At 44.2% G+C, this 18,072-nt stretch overlaps 2 protein-coding genes across 3 annotated transcripts in view; both read right to left on the bottom strand.

The window, feature by feature from the left end:
* Positions 1–18,072, bottom strand: part of LDLRAD3 (low density lipoprotein receptor class A domain containing 3) — a 584,528-nt gene that overhangs the window by 462,819 nt on the left and 103,637 nt on the right. The window lies entirely within an intron of this gene.
* LOC147729226 (E3 SUMO-protein ligase KIAA1586-like) overlaps positions 15,443–18,072 on the bottom strand; it is a 60,981-nt gene continuing 58,351 nt past the window's right edge. The window contains exon 3 of the mRNA XM_086959535.1: positions 15,443–17,829. The gene's annotated coding sequence lies outside the window, so the exon portion shown is untranslated. The remainder of the gene's footprint in view (positions 17,830–18,072) is intronic.

The raw sequence follows: 18,072 nt of genomic DNA on the forward strand, positions 1-18,072 counted from the left end.
AATCTGCATTTGCTCAGAATAAGTGCCAGAGATCCGAGAGCAGCACACCTGCAGGGGAGACCTGGGAGGCGACGGCCAAGCGCCTCTGAGCCTCTCCGCTCCGGTGAACACAACAGGTCGCCTTGTTCCCACAGCGTCAAGCGGAGACCTGTGGGTGTAATTGTAGGGCAGGAAGCGGATGGCTGCGGATTTAAATTACAGGATTCGGGACATGCAGGGTGTGGCGGGCCATCAAACACACGTCCGCAAATTACAGGTTCCCATTCTGAAGGAAGCCGTCCTTGGCAGAGAGCTCTGAAGAGACACAGGTGACTTGGGTAATTTACTAAACTTGGCCTATTTACTTATGCACTTGAGATGTATGCAAATTAGAATAAAGTGTTTTGCACGAAAAACGGGGGTGTTCGGTAACAAGGTGAGGTTTCCACTACAAGATTAAAAAAGATCAGGAGCTCTCACGCCCCACTAGAAATACATTTTATCACTGTATGGTATTAACATCTAGTAGGTGTCTCCTAACCAGTCCTATGGTATTAATATGTAGAAGTAGGTGTCTAAATCTAGTTGATCGCGAGCTACTTGTAGCTTCCAGACACCTTCAGAATAGCTTGCAGCCTTGAGTTCACAGGGCGTGCTGTCCCTTTAAAGTTAAGTGGAGGCTGTGGTTATTTTACATTATCATCAAGCTGCAGATAGCAGGGCATGATACTGCAGTGCTCTGTCAGATTTTGGACCCAGAATTGGTCTGGGGCACAGAGGGGAAGAAATGAAGCAGCAAGGTATTCAACTCTTAAATACATTTCTTATGAATGTAATCTTAGAGCATGAGTACTATATGTTGTTTCTGTATGCTTTTACATGGGGGGGGGGGGGGAATGAAAAGTTACCTTAATGATCAAGTTAACTTTTAATTTTCTCCCAATTCAAAGTGTCGTATTTGCAAACAGCAGGCCTCTTGCTACCGGTGGCCAATAGACACCCTGTCCTATGTATATCTAGAAAATAGTCATTTTTTTAAAACGGGAGAAATTTAAGATGCAGAAAAATGTTCCATATTATAAAACTTTTGCAGAACATTTTTCTGCTCTTTAAATTTCTACAATTTAAAAAAAATGTCCGTGTTATACATGTAAAAACAGTGGCACAACTACATACAACACACTCTCAGGCCCAAACACAAATCTACCATTCATACACATGCATTTTCACACATCCCCAAAGACCACATTCTCAAGAACACACATGGCAGCCCTGTCATAGTGTCATAAGTCAAATGCTTTTTTATAGCACACAAATCACCGCAAGGTCTCAGGGCGCTTTGCAGTAAGAACAACTATGACATAAGCTAGAGCTGCAGGCAGCAATTATTTCGGAAAAAGCCAGGATTTTAGGTTTTTTCGAAACAGCTGGTGGTTGGTGATTGACAGAAGATGGGGAGAAGTTTATTCCAGAGAAATGGAGCCAAATAGGAAAAAGACCAGCATCCATTTCGCGCCATCCTTGCCCGGGGTTGTACTATGAGACTTGTAACTTGATCTTAATGATCTGGTGGGACAATACCAGACAAGTTTTTTTGCAAGATAAGCTGCCCCTGTGCTGTACAGAAGTTTGTGAGTTAGACTAAGAACTTTAAAAATGGCTTCTTTGGCGAATTGGCAGCCAGTGTAACTGATTGAGGCTAGGCAGAGGGGCCAATCTAAGGAGGAAGGCCCAGCACTAGTCTCACTGCAACATTCTGCGGTGTTTGTAATTTAGAGAGAAAACACTCATTGATTGATAAGGCATTACCGTAATCCAGACGGTTTATGATTAGACCTTGCCTAGTGGTTTTCTGGTTTCCAGGGGTAGCCATTTGAAGATTTTGCGCAGCTTATGCATGATCCCATAGCAAATGCCAGATACTTGGTTGATGTGGGTTTTCATGGAGAGATAGCAATCCATCATGATTACGAACCACCTCCTTCGGTGCGGGGCAGGGTCCTAGTTCTTGAGGGCACCAGTCCTGAGACCATACTTTGAGAGCCTGACCAAACAAGATGATATCTGTGTTGCTGTAATTTAGCTGAAGTTTGTAGTAACACATCCATTTGCTGATATCAAGCATATATTTTTTGAATCTAAAACAAGTTTCATGGAAATCATCCTTACAGGTGATAAGCACCTGTGTGTCGTCAGCGTACAATACTGTTGTGAAGCCATGTGTTTTTATTATATTTGCTAACGGAGTGAGGTAAATATTAAATAATATAGGACTTAGAATTGACCCCTGAGGGACTCCTACAGTAAAGGGCAGACTACTGGATGTGATGGTATCAACCTTTATGGAGGTAAAGCGGTCTGCCAAATAGTTTCCAAACCAAGATAAGGCCTTACCTCTGACACCTATCTCCCACAGCTGATGTTTCAAAATGCTGTGTGAGATGGTGTCAAAGGCAGCCGATAAATCCAATAGGACCAAAAAAGTCAAAGTATTTTGTTGAAATCATGGTGTCTGGCTCTCTTGACATTAGGTTTAGAGTCAATGGAGCTTGGCATTGGAGTGGCATGAGTCGTTTAACCTTCAGTTGGCTTTCGATGTTTTTACTGATAAGAAGTAGCGCTCACTACAGAACAAGTAAGAGAACCCTGCAAGGTTGCGTCCAGCAAACCACACAGCAGAGAACAGACCACTGCCTTGAAGGTTCTCCCCCCCCCCCGCCTCCCCCCTCCTCAGAATGAGACCACGCTGATGGGAAGAATTTAGCAGTATTAACCGCATCGTTGCGGCCGTTATTTTTTCCCCTACGCGGCTTTTTTCTAAAAGCCACGTAAGATGACGAGCTCAGCTCGTCATCCGCATACGCCCCCGTGGCTGATGACGAGCTGAGCTCATCATCAGCATCGAAGGGGTTAAGAGACAACCGTAAGAATGCTCTCTTATATGCGATTGAACAGTAGTTCTTAACCTGCAGTCCTCAACTACTCAAGAGGGTTCAGCACGGTTCAGAAAATTACATATTACCACATTGATAAATATACACATACAATAAAGCAACATTTATAATAAAAAAAAATGCTCTGTAAATGTGAAGAAGGAGCTGGGATGTGGAAGCTAGAAATTAAGTTGGTTTCCTTATCGGGATTTAATAGTGAGAGCAGCACAAGAACAGCAAACAGAACCTAGTATGGATAACTGGTCACCTCCAATAAGGCACTGGTATGCACCGACAAAAAAAAGAACGCAGTGAATTAGGAGTAAAATAGACATAGCGCATCACTTCACCTTTTAGAAAACAAATACCATTTGAAAAGATTCACCCTTTCCGTCAAGTTTCCATTTTGCACATTGTGTTTGTGAAATAATGATGTACTAATTAGTGTATCGCTCTTGGTGCATACCTATTTCGGAGTATTGTTTTGAGGTGCAAATCATTAAAATTTCATAACCAGGGTTCTTGGATACCAGAAGTGAGTCAAAGGTGGTCCACAAAAGTTAAGCACTGCTGGCATAGAGCAAAAAAAAAAAACCTTGACCATAAGGCATTTAAAAGAGTACATAACACCTGCAATAAAAAAACATCCAAATCTCCTAAGCTACCTAAAAATCAAACCATACTCAGCATCAACAAACTTACACCTAAGATATGACATTCCCAAATTCGTAACTAGCAGTGGCAGAGCCCTTGGAAGCTCAAAAGATAGTTTTTTCTTATTTCATACAAAATGTACAGCTTCCTAAATGTACAGCCATATACTTGTTACTAAAAGTTTGCATTAAAAAAAAACAGCAGAAATATTGTAAATAGAACAGTACAGAAGCTTTGTAACACACAGGTGTACTTAAAACAAACAAGGAAACAATATTAGTTTTAATACACATCACAGTGAAATAGTAGCGAGACAACTAAAGCGGTCTCTATGCCAGAACTAAAAAGCTATACCATTAATTATTGCCTCTGGCAGTAGTCCTAGGATCTGGGACATCCTCCCAACCAAGATCCACATGGCCTCTTACTACACGATTCATATTTGAGCAACCACTGATCCTATGCACCCTGCTTTTTGTACTATATGACATGTTTACTTCCACTTGTAATAATAGCTGGTTTGTTTCTAGAATATGTAAAGACCTCTGCCACCTTTAATTGGTTTTATTATGAACAGGAGGGCCATCGAATATTTCCCGAGACACCTCGGTATACACATGAAGCCAGGCACAAAACGACTCCTGAAGGAGTAATTTACAAACAAGTTTTTGCTAGTATGGTGGCTGGTATAAACAAAAACAATTACCTAAAGAACGAATATACTAAAAATATATATCATAAGGATGCATTTTTTTAATACTGTGTACAAAACATGTTTCCATTGCGAATTTTTTGATCCTTTATCATTAGCCTACTGACCCAATAGTCATAAAAACTAATTTAAAATTCGTGGTGGCTATAGTCAGCAAGGAAATCCATCAACAGTTTCAAGGAATCCATGTAATAATCCTTATACTCTGTTTAAGCAATTAGTGCAGTCTGCTATAAAGTGTAGTGGACGTAACGTCGTCGTTTTGGCATCTGTGTCAAACAAGTGTGTGGTACCACTTCAGGACAAGGTGTTTTAGAAAACAAAGCTTGCCACTTTAACAAAACCTAGTATAGAAACATATATACATGATATGGTTAACGGATAAGAACAAAGAAAAAAAAATCATCCCAGAATTGTGCCTACAGTGTACATGTGATATGATTCAATCACATGCAGAACTGTAAATAAAAAAAAGTCATGCTACTCTAAGGTAAACTGAGAATGAGACATTAATCAGTGCAAGATCCACCCCAAAAAAAAGTTAGTGTAGGAAAATTCCAGAGTGTGATAGGCTTACTGTAAAACAAATAAACCGAAAGCCCAAAGTTGGTTTCCCTGTACATGTATTTAGGGGTTGTATGACAGAAGCATGTACAGCTAAACCACACGTGTCTCAACAACACAGTGCCAACAACGTATGAGTCTTAAACACACATTCCGTTACCAAGCATAATTTCATTGTAAAAGGTATGATTGATAAAGGAGTATGCACTATAAACTACCACTACCCCACCCGGAGTCCTATAATCCTGCCCCTTATCTCAGCCCTCCTGCACAGAGCCCTAAAATTGGCCCTTCCAGCCCTTAAAACTACATCTACCCCCATCTGAATACCAAGATGCCCTGAGCCCTAAAACCCTGCCCCCTCCCCAAAAAAACTTTGACCACCCCCACCCTGAGCCCTAAAAACAAACCGCACCACCAAAAAACTACCCCCTCACAACCCAGCCTCAGCCACACTTAGCTGTCCGTGTCCTGAGCTTACTGTCTTGACGGGCTTCCTGTTCCTCTTCCCTCCCACTCGGACAACTAGACCTCTTTCTGCCTGAACACTCATATACGTGGTTAAGGCAGATGCGTGGTGCTGGCTAACATTGTTTCGCTTGCTGGGAAACTCGTACACATGGCTCAGCCCGCATTGTATATTCTGTATGAAGAATACATGCCAATGTACCAATGGATAGCCCTGTACTACAAAAAATTGCGTAAGCATGCAAAGCCCAAGTTACTACTTGTGTAACGATAGCTCTGTAAGAGACATTAGTTAGTGATAGATTCCTTACCTTAGAATATCCCCAGGTGTCAGACTGGATCCGGAAAGTTTTGCTTAGCAGTATCCCAGTGTGTAAGTAGGTGGCTCCTATAGCTCTGCGTCATTCGCTGGCGTCGTACGTGCCAAGATGACGTCACAAAGACTACTAAGGCACCACCCATTCGAGCTGACATCAGTTCTGTACACGACTTTCCGTGCCAAAACGCAGAGCCATGCAAGAAACGGACCATTGGTGCATAAAACTAGGGCTCTAAAAGGGGATGATCTTTACCCTACTAATTAATTCGCAGAATGGGAAGGATGGGCGGGACGGTAAGGTATCTATCACTAGCTAATGTCTCTTACAGATATATCGTTACACCAGTAGTAACTTGTGCATCTAAAAAGAGAAGTTAGTGATAGATTCCTTACCTTAGAATACATATCCCAACAATACCAACCCCGGTGGTGGGGATGCGAACGAGATTACACCTGAAAGTCACGGAGCACAGAACGGCCAAAGAAGCCATCTCTCCGGACCGTGAAGGCAGTAGTGCTTGGTAAACGTGTGCAGCAAGGCCCACGTAGCTGCCTGACAAATGTCCTGCAAGAGAACACCGCGTCCCAAGGCGGTAGTGGCTTTAGTTGCCCTGGTCGAATGGGCACACAGCTCGACCTTTTTTAGCACCCACGTAGCCAACAAAAAGCTGATCATCCACCCGGAACTGCTGTGTACGCTACAGATAGAATGCGAGCGCCCGTTTTGGGTCCAGACGGTAGAGCCTCTCCTCTTCCCTTGAAGGATACGGAGGCAGAAAGGTGGAGAAAGTGATGGTCTACCCAATATGGAAGGGCGTGACAACCTTTGGACGGAAAGAAGGACGGGTCCTTAAAACCACCTTGTCCGGATGAACAGAAAGGAAAGGAGGTTTGGAAGAAAGTGCCTGGAGCTCACTCACTCTTCTGGCAGAGGTGATAGCAACCAGGAAAGCCGTCTTTAGAGTGAGAAGATGTAAGGGACAGTTATGAAGGGGCTCAAAGGGAGCGCACATCAGAAAAGTCAAGACAAAATCAAAGTCCCACGTAGGCATTATGAACGGCACGGATGGAAACGTATGCATAATGCCTTTGAGAAAACAGTTAACAACCGGAGACTTAAAAAGAGAAGGCTGGTCAGGAAGCCGTAGAACGGCAGAGATGGCAGAAAGATCGCCGCTCAATCTTCACGCATGGGAGGTGGAGACTGGACAGGTTCGGTTGGAGCATCGATCCCCCAATCATTCTGCATCTTCGGGATGATCTTCTGCTGCAACAGAAGATCTTCCCGAAGAGGCAGACAGATCAGGAGATCGATGCTCATATTGGAGTAGCTCGGGATTCCATACTCTTCAAGCCCAGTCCAAAGCCACAAGAATGACTTGGGCCCGGTCACGGCTGATCTTCAGCACTCTGGGCAGAAGTGGTACAGGTGGAAAGGCATAGAACAGACCGCAGCCCCACTCGCGACGAAAAGCGTCTCAGAGCAAGTGCTGCCTTGGAAATTCCAACGTGCAGAACTGATGACATTGCACTTTCTCTTACGTGGCGAACAGATCTAACCAAGGTTCTCCGCACAGTGGAAACAGACCTTGCGCCACGTCCAAGTTCAGACGTCATTCGTGATCCATCATGCACTGGCGACTCAGTTCGTCTGCTCTGGGGTTCAGAGAACCTGCCAGGTGTTGAACCACCAAGGTAATGCCTTGATGTTCTAGCCATGTCCAAAGGTGCAGAGCCTCTTGACATAGGATTCAGGATCCCACCTGGCCCTGTTTGTTGCAATACCACATGGCGGTGGTGTGGTCTGTGAACACCTACACTACACTCCCCCGGACAGAGGGAAGGAATGCCTTCAGTGCAAGACGGATCACCCGCAGCTCCAGAAGGTGGATATGGAGCCGGGACTCCGCTTGAGACCAGAGGCCTCTGATCTCAGACTTTCCCAAGTGGCCTCCCCATCCCAGGAGGGATGCATCAGTCACCACTGTGTGCTCCGGTTGGGGTAGGGAGAGGGATCTGCCACTGACCCAATCCCGATTCGTGAGCCACCACTGCAACTGTTGGGGCAGCACCCTCCGAGATCTGGACGTGATCGGACAGGTTGCACTGATGCTGCACCCACTGGAACTTCATAGCCCGCGTACACCATCTGGCGTTTGTCACCAGCAAGATGCAGGAGGCCATCAGTCTCAGAAGCCGGAGGGTCGTCCTGACTGAAACCTGGGATATAGGCTGAAAGAGTGGAATCATAGCCTGAATATCCCAGACTCGCTGTTCGGGAGGATAAACGTCAAACAGCGTCGAGTCCAGAACCGCTCCGATGAAGAGGAGCTTCTGTGAAAGACTGAGGTGCGACTTCAGCACGTTAATAGAAAACCCCAGCAAATGCAGGTGGGCAGCCGTAGTCTGGAAGTGGATGACCACTGCTGGGGCAAGCCCGCCTTCAACAACCAGTCGTCAAGGTAGGGGAAGACAGATACCCCTGGCCTGCACAGATGAGTTGTAACCACCGCCAGTTGAGTGAACACCCCAGGGGCGCTGGTAAGTCCGCAGGAGAGCTCGGAAAATTGAAAATGGCCCTGGCATACCATGACCCGCCAGGGGGCCGGCAATGTGAAAATAAGCGTCCTGCAAGTCCAACGCTACCATCCAGTCTCCAGGGTACAGGGCAGTCAGTACCTGAGCCAGAGCCAGCATCTTGAACTTCTCCTTCCGGAGGAAGCGATTGACGTCCCGGAGGTCCAAGATGGGGCGCAAGCCCTCCCTTGTTCTTCTTGGGGACCAGAAAGTAGTGGAAATAACAACCAATCCCTACTTCCTGACCGAAACGCACCCAGCCATTGCCACCTTGGCCAGGAGGGCCATGACTTTCTGAAGGAGAGCCAAATGATCCCCCGATATGAGGTGGTACCAAGGTGGCATGGCTGGAGGGAAGGACAGAAAGGGGAGCAAGTAACCGTGGCAGATTTTCTGCAGCACCCACTTGTCCGATGTAATTTCGCGCCAGTGGTGGTGGTAGTGGTGGGCCCTGCCACCCACCGGCGTGGGGTGCTCCCTGAAGCGCGGATTAGAAAGGCTTAGAGGCGGCAACAGCGAGGGTGGAGGTGGACTGACCCGCGCGCTGGTTGCCAGACCCGCCCCTGCGTAATCCACGCCCGCACTGAGGCTGGTTCTGCACAGGCTTTGTCGGAGAGGTGTGACTGAGTGCCCCTGCCCTGGCCACGAAAGGAACGAAACCCAGGCATGGCAGGGTTCTTTGTAGAAAGACCCAACGACTTGGCTGTAGCCCGAGAGTCTTTAAAGTGCTTCAGGGCATTATCGGCCTTATCACCAAAGTAGCAGGAGCCATCAAAGGGCATGTCCATGAGCCTGCTCTGGACATCGGGCGAGAAACCAGTGGAACGCAACCAGACGTGGCACCACAACGCCACCGTCGTGGATATTGCCCTGTCTAACGAATCAGCAGTATCCAAGCCGCACCGGATGGCAAATTTTGCTGCATCTTTAGGGGGGCGGTCACGGCGGCAGGGCTAGAGCCGGAGAAGGGATAAACTGCGTCTGGAACGGCACCAGCCGGGCCGGAGCCGTAACCTAATTCGGATCGCAGGCCAGAACAAATTAGGCCGGGAACCGGGGTAGGGGTAGGATGAACTGCACCTAGTGCGGCGCTTGGGACGGAGTCGAGGGTGGCACCGGGGCCAGCAGGATCTGGACACAGGACCACGGGACCCGAAGGCACGCCGGGGGGGAGTCCGGGGCCTGTAAAGGCAGTCCAAGGCAGAAAGAACCTCTTGCATCTGTTCGGGAGTCAGCGACGGACCTGGGTAGGCCGCTGGATTCCCCGGCTCCAGAGGAGCTGCAGGGGCGGAGCCCCTTTCCCCCTCGTCCGCCTCCAGGGAGCGACGGGGGGGGACGTCTGAGAGCGAACACACTTCTTCGACTTCTTTTTATGGCATCGCTTACTGGAATCTGAAGGTGGAGACTTAGAGCCCGAGGAGCGACGGCGCCGGTCCCGCGTCCGGTCTAGTGAACGGCTCCAGACTCCGAGCGGCAGTGAGAGGAACGCCGGACCTCCAGCAATTTCTGGCAACGCTCCTGCAGGGCCTTCGGGGCCATGGCTCGACAGTCCCAGGAGTCTTGGTCAGTCTCTAGGCAGTAGAGGCACAGATCGTGGAGGTCCGCCACCGCCATGTTACGGTGACGCGACTCACAAGTCTTACAGCCGGCCATCCCTGCGTGCACCAGGAGACAGAAGGGTAGACAAAAGTCTCAAAAGAGTAGTCAAAAAATTACTGAGGTACGTGCTCAATCCGAATCTGCGTTTTCGGCGCGGAAAAGAAAGAACTGATATCAGCGCGCATGGGTGGCAGTCAAGTAGTCTCTGTGACGCCATCTCGGTGCATACGATACCAGTGACGGATGCGGAGCCGCACAAAGCCACCTACTGATGTGCAGGGGTACTTCTGAGCAAAACTTTCCGGATCTAGTCTGACACCTAAGGATATTTTAAGGTAAGGAATCTATCACTAACGTGTCTCTTTCAGATACCTAAACCAGAAGTGTTTGAGTAGAAGAGATCAAATGTATACTCGCAAAAAAAAAGAGATCAATTTCGATTCTGAATACAGAAACTGATAAATAGTTAATGAAAAGCAATGAAAATACATATAAAGCCACTACTAAGTGTATAACAGCAGTCAAGCTTATGCTTAGTAGTTGCTGCCCAAAGCAGTACAAGAAGTGGAAGTCAAGTCACTGAATAGGTAGCAATCTGATGAGAGAGACAAAGTCAACTAATGGTTAGCAGTAGTAGGGCTCCAAGTACACTCTACATTTTTGGTATGCTGCACAAGAGCTACAAGCTGTCTGTAGGTGAGGCCTGGAAATGGATAAAGTAGTGTGGCTTGATTGTAATTCACTCTAATGCCCCTAGGCCAGGTTTGTGCCATGAAAAAAAAATTGCCAAAAAAAGCAAGAAAAACTGAAAACACAATTCACGAAAAGCTGCCCAAATATTCTGAAACTAGGGCATTTTGCTTCTATCAGAAGCAATACATCTGACATGCAGTAAGGAATAAGTCTGATGAATGGAATTTTAAGTGCAAGTTTATTACAATCGGACCATCCTATACAGCATTAATAGCCTCAAAGAACTTTATATAAGTACTTTATAAAAAAGTATACAAAGTACTTTAGATTAAAAAAAACACACAAGTGAACTAGAACGGCAAATAATTTGTTTGAATGTTTTCATGATAGTCCAGAGTCGTATTAATTCATATATTTTTGGGCAGCGCAATGATGTGAATCTTTTAGTAAAGCACGTTCCCTGGTGCATTTCAACATGTGCTATGACACCTTCGATAGTGAAGTATAGTTTAAGGAGAAAATTATGTTTGCCTAAAACGAACATAGCTTTTGTTTTTTTTTTTTAATAGTCCGTTCGTCTCGTACAGGGTTTGAACATAAAGTAGAACATTTAATAGTCTATGCAAAACAAAAATAATTTAGGGTTGGGTTGTTAATGGGAGTGTATTCTGTACAGCCCACGTCAAACCGAGTGCTTTAAATTATGGCCAGTTAGTAGTCAAACCTCGCTTCACAGTGGGTTCTTGGCATACGGAGAAGCCTGCGTTACCTGGCTGTCACGCCTTCCCCGTTCAGAGGTAAATCGGGGCAGGGATTAAAACTTCCCTTCACTTAAACTACCGAGCTACTCCTAATCATTTTAGCTATATATAGCTGAGCTGGTGAGCTCACTAGCCTCATCCGATATTAAAAAAAATAAGCAAGCACTTGCAAAGTTAATAGGTGTGGCTGCCATTTTTTACTGCTTTATCAATGCTTGTTCTGTTTACTTCATGCTTTTTGTAAAATATTATTGTAAAGGGTGCTGCCAGGCCCCTGGCAATACAAAGAAGCGCCCATGAAAGACATCGCCTGACATTTGACCTCGGTCTTTGAATGCCCAGCAAAAGTGACCAGATAAGAACAAGATTTACAAGCCGGTTTATTAAAGAAAACAAGTTTGTGTAAGAATACTGTAGACATAGCTTTCACAGGGGGAGGTACGAACTCAAGCTGGACAGCGAATGGGAAGTAAGAAAACATGAGTAACAAACCATAAAGCCAATTGCAAGCGACAGGCAGAATGGTCAACTTTCTGAAACGCCACAAGATGTCTTTTACATACCACACAGCAGTGCCGTCTGGTAGGCTGAGACCTAAAAGGTCTAAATACAAACATAGGATTTCTGTTTCAAATAGAGGATTGCAACAATAGTCCCTGGCACTGAAGGGTACTACTTTGACACTGAACTGGCTTCAAGTTTAACTGTGGACTGCCTTTAGAGCACTTCGCTTCATGCACCAAGCAGTTAAAGTAATCTGTCAAAGACTTAGCGTTCAAAAACTACAGAGGCCGAGACCTGGATGCAGCCTCGACTTCAGACTTCTACAAGTAAATTCCATGCCTCACAAAATTATGAAAGTGATGCCCCTCCTAAGCCTGCATTTGGAACTCTCTCATGGAAAGAACAGTAAGGACAATATAATAGACCTTGCTGTTTGGCCGTTTCTAAAACATGGTTTTTCAAGCCTCAGTGCCTTGCTTGATCCTCTGCTCTCTTCAAAACACCAAATATGCCCTCTAAATCAGCAATCATAGTGCACAATAAGCCACTACAACAAACAACCCCAAACTGAAACAAGCAAACTCTTCCAGTGAAGGCCTAACAAAATCGTACAAACGTTACTACACATTCAGGTTTAGTGACTTAAATAATCTACGCGGCCTATTAATAATGCTCTTGACCCATAAACTGGATTCAAATGTTGAGATTCTGGGCAAATATTTTAATTCACTGATTTTCTTCTTTATCACATGGAAGAGCACTTTAAAATAAGCAGGTTTAGCATATCTGCAAAACAAAAAACACTAATGTGATTTAATAGACTAAGCCTTTGCTCCATAAATAATACAAATCTAGTCACATGTAGGATACACATGACCACTGCTTTGCCTCTAAGTTCATTTACTGCATTCTCATCAGGGCAGAAATGTTTTTCAAATCATGTTTAAAAACTATCTTTTTTAAATAAATCGAGATACCTGAAGCATGAAGTGGTAGCACACTCATTTGCAGTCAGCAGATTTGCCATTGAAATGGCTATAATTCCCACTGACACGGTTTTACTGATAAAAATGTATAGTGCACCATGTTTGGAAATTGAGTTTCTGCAAATATTTGTCATTTGCACATCAGCGCGTAAAGGGGGTCAATTTGTTATGCTTTTACTAAAATCTTAGTTTGCATCACACTACCGAATTACAAAAATAAATTTCTTCTGTAATTAGCGATCTATTTTGAAATACTTATATTATTTATTTACAAGTTATTTAAATGCTCTAAGTTAAAAATAAAAACGGACATCTTGCAGCCTTTAGTTTAACGATGATTGTCAGCTAACTCAGTTGACAAAAACCTCCAGGATAAGATCAGTTAAGCAAATGTGTCAAGATTTAAAGGCATCTTTATTACTCATTCACATTTTGAATGTTCAGGCTTAAATTTACTAGTTCGACCCGAGTAAATCTTACTCACCACAGCGAGACCTGCAGTGTATTTTCCAAAGACTGTAGAAACAAGCATTGGCATAGCCAATAGGTCTCGCCTTGGGGACCTTATAAGTGTTTAGCCATGCAAGAGTTGATGTTGTTGCACAAAGGATATTGTGCTACTTAACGAAATACTTATAAGGTCCCAAAAGCGAGACCTATTGGCTATGCCAATGCTTGTTCTCCTTTTTTGGCTGTCTGCGGACATGCTGTGAAATTACTGTAACAACGCTGCATCCTCATTGAAGCCCCATCTTGATGTTGAAGTGACCATGCAGCCTCTTGTTCACCAGGGAGTACGAAAAGCAGCACCTGGGCCTCCACAGCAGAGCTAGCACATAGGCCTGACATTGCCTATCCACCAGCTCACAGTGGAAAGAAACTCAGGCCTCCAACTTCACTCCAGGGTTATGGAGCACATGAAAAAAAAAACACAACTGGAGAGCCTGCAGTTTATGGGAGCCACGCAAGACCACTATAACGGGCAGTGAGCAGGAGCACTTATTTGATTGGGTGCCATCTTTGGTGTAGGAAAGGCCTGCTCGCTTCTCTTTGCTAGAACAGATAAAGGGTGATAGAAAGTATTTTCTCGTTTGTTTTGTTGACTAAATATAGCATTGATGATATTTATTTTGCACAAGTATGGTTAAAACAAATGCAGTGGAGATGCTTGCCATATAAGACCATGCCCAAAGATACATGTGTTTTTTTATTAACTGTACTTACTCTGTGTAACCTGCTTAAAAGAAAGGGTTCTCGTGATGTAATCAAACAGCCCCACCTCCCCCTTTCGTCTCAACTACCTTCTGCAATTTTATTTTGCTAGGCTTTTCAGAAAAAAAGATGCAAGTTTTTAAACCTACAAGATAGCACAAGGGTAACAGAGGGCTATGGGTTACTAGAAAGGGTGCTACGTGCACATTACTCCACATAAAGGCTGCATTGTGGGACAAAGTTTCAGTTGAAATCTCAAAGCACATACCTGAAAGTAGTGTGGATGATCACTGCATTACAAAGCAGAAGTGAAATAAGTACAAAGATTGATTTTGTCCGGGGCAAAATAACACCAGACAAAATGCCATTTTCCGGGTACAGTTCTCGCACATGCACAAATCTATGTAATCAATGAAGATTGTAAAGTGGTTATTTTGGCCTCATCGAACATGGACAATCTATGCGTTTACAAAGTATATTAGTGTATAGCTTCTCACTTAAATACAAAAAGAACCAACTGTTAGCATGCAACATGCTGTAATTGTTGTCTGTGCATGACAAGGCAAACAAGGCCAATTGGGGTGGGGGCTCTCTGAAATGGGGTATAGGGAGACAGCCGAAATGACTCAGTCCTTCCAGTCAGCAGTTCTTCCGCTTGACACTGGAACATACCAGCAAGAACTTTCTTTCTTCTGAACTGTAAAGTTTCAACTGGTAGCTGGCCTACTTGCAGGATGAGTAAAAACATAACGTGGCTAATGAGGATTTTCTGTATAACCGCAGAGGCTTATCCAGGGCATTAGCGCCAGCTTAGGTCTCCGTGCAGCAGTTCGGATAAAATTAGCACCTTTTCAGCTGTTAATTGTTTCTGCTGTTCTAAATATACACTATCGACCTTGGGTAAATATTGCACTTTCTGTGTGTATTAATGATGAAGAGCCTGCCAAGTGCCAACCTGTTCCAATCAATGCGAACAAGGCTCCAATTTCAGATTCTAGACGTGCAGCCGGGAGTTGTGTGCGCGTGTGCAAAAAATAATAAAAAAAAAAAAATAGGCTGGCGAGTGGTGTGCGCGCACCATGACGAGAAGAAAGCCATATGGCGCCTCTGCTAGTCATTGTGCGCGTTACCGCACGATTTATGCCAGCCAAAAGCGTGTAGTAGGACTTTTAAAAGCCCACACACTAAATGTCTTGCAGAGCGGCACATGCGTTGACTCAGCGAGACCTAAAAAGGACAGCACAAAGCATACCTAATCTCTTCTCATCTCTAACACTGACAAACACACCAGCAGCTACAAGTTCGCAGCAAAACAACCATATCTCCTGTAAGGCCCTCTAATAAATCACCCAACCACACCAGACACTACAGCCACACACTCTCCAAATAAACATACAAGTCTGCCAGGAACCGCTCCGGACAGTTCGACTGCTGTGATGCCATACTACGGCAGTCAAGCACTATATAAACGCTACATGACATTTTAGTATGTTTCAGTTTAATACATTTTTACAGTACATATTACAGTAAAGAGATTTACAAATTAAGGCACAGGGAGACTTGCTAAAATTATACATTTTTTTTAACCCTTTCCCCTCCCCCAATTTAAATTCCTAAGCGGGGATCATTTGGGGTTTCTATACACAAGTGCCAATACTGGGCTTAGCGAACAATACAATTCAAGTCTATAGATTTCCTAAATGATATGGCTCCGGGTCTTCGACTGTATCCAGAACCCACTAAGAGTTGGGCTACGGTCATGGGACAAACTTTCCACTGACAAATTTAGAAACCATACTCTGCTGAAATGTAAAACCATTGTAAACGAGTCGTTTCCCTCTCCACTTCACTATACCTCAGGAAAACAGTATTTTAGCTCGCAGTTGAAAATGCACTGTTCAGAGCAATATTTTTGGCGAACCAGCACTCTAAAATCATGGTTTGGATATCTGGATTCAGGTGCATTAAGAGTGGGGGGGAGTCTGTCATAGTGCGACGAAAGTACAACAACTCAGTTCTGGACACAAAGCATTGTGATCCCACCTCTACTTCTACTATTGGTAGGGCCCTGGGTGTGTCAAGCATGAGAAGAGAGCATCAAAGACAGGCATACGAGGCAGTACAGACATAACGCATGAGTGCTAGAGATAGATTTTACCAGACTCATAAAAAAATATATAACAAATTTGCTTATTTGCTACTAACAATACACTAATGAGTACTTCTGAGTTGGGTAACAACAAACGTGTTATTCAGGATCAAAATACCCTTGGGTGTACATGTACCTTCCAAATACACATCTTATGCTAGGTTACCAATGCCACAATTGTTACTGGCCTTTCCCACTGTCCACTTCAGCTTCTTTAAATGAACCCCACTGGTGTAACATGTAGAGATTGCAAGCACAAACCAGTTATTAAATGCTATTTTTCCAGTTATACATTAATATCAGCTAACAATTTTAAAAGATTACTTTAATGGAGGGTAAGCAAGGTCCTTAGTATCAGAGATAAAATATATTGCTAGCTCAAATACTGTCTGTCCACTAATCACTCAGCATCCCATTCAACAAGACGGGTAGTATAACATAATGAGCCTCTGCTGAACTGGTGTGGGGACAATCATGTACTTTATTTCTCCGTTTCTTTGACAAATCTACTCATTGCTGCAATTCCTCACTGACACTCTAAAGGACCACCATCCTTCCAAGACACATGAGTTATGTGGAAAGCTGAGCACCAACCTCGCACCTATCAAGAGGGAGTAGGGATGATGCAAGGTGTGAGATTGCTTAAATATGTAAAGACTTTCCTCTTTATAAGTGTCTAGGATTCCCATGATCTATTATTATCTTATTGAAGTAAGTTTGTCGTCGAAATAGTTTGCCCTGGGTCGAAATGTGGGCCACAGCACACACAAAAGCATCACTGATTCTTTTATCACTTTCAAGCACTTGACCAATGAGGTTGCCCATATGTGCAGGCATCACAGAGACACAGATGGTCACTTTAAATAAACTGAATTTGTAGTCCCCAGTAAAAATAAGAGGTTTGCACCTTAATACTTTACCTGGCAGAGTAAAGACAGGTTACCGACATTAGTTAAATAGCAGTGACTGATCAGCAGATAACACTGTACGCTGCAGACACTACTGAAGGAGCAGCAGAATTCATGAGTTCAATTTCTAGTCAATAACCTTATCTACGGCCACATGTTCATAAATGTCAACTTATAATCATAATGTGGTATGAAGGACTGAGAAAACATCAGTATTTTTTTTTCAAGGTCCTAAGGGTGTAAATGCATTAGACAAACAAGGCTCTTAGTTTAGTACAAACATGGGTCTACTTCGTCAGTTGTTTAAGAACATTGAGAAGGAAGCCACTGACTAGCATAGCAATTAACAAAATTGTAGTGAATCCACAAATGGTTGATGACTGTCGCCGACCTACCAGCTTGGATAGTGGGTTACAAGGAGAAAAGCACCCTCAGCTTTGTCATTGTACTATAGTTCATTGTGCAGGACCAAAGAGTATCAAGCAGACAAAAGTTCCGAATATGAACAGAGCAAAGATCCTGGTGAAACTAAAAATGAACGGACCAGGAAACCACCATACTGAAACAAACATTGAGATATAGTAAAGGTGGTGTCTGAAGTCACACACATATCCGTTAAAGTAACACAGATGGGCCAGACATAGATAGCAGGAGCTCTCTACAGTCGATAGATAGTTGCAACAAGTCACAGTAATGCATCCATTTATTGCAGGTAGGCATCAATCTTCCAATTGGCACATCGCTGACGAGTGTAGAATAGGTTCATTTCCAAAGTTGCTACAGGGATTCCAACCCCACCAGCCAGAAGCCACTGTAATTGAAGATTGGGGAAAAAACTTAAATCAAGTACAATCAGAAATCAAATACATCACTTGAGATGGAAAAATCTTACTCTAGACAAAGGACACTCCGGGAAATGCGAGGCATTCTGTCAACAAGCAGCCATCTTGTAACTTAACACCTTTACTATTCAATGCTCTGGTTGCTGATGAAATACATTAAAAAAATTGTGCCCCTTGCAACACTTCAGGTCGGCATTATTCCTCAAAACAAT

This window comes from Lissotriton vulgaris, chromosome 2_2 (genome assembly GCF_964263255.1).
Source record: "Lissotriton vulgaris chromosome 2_2, aLisVul1.2, whole genome shotgun sequence".
Taxonomy (NCBI): Eukaryota; Metazoa; Chordata; class Amphibia; order Caudata; family Salamandridae; genus Lissotriton; species Lissotriton vulgaris.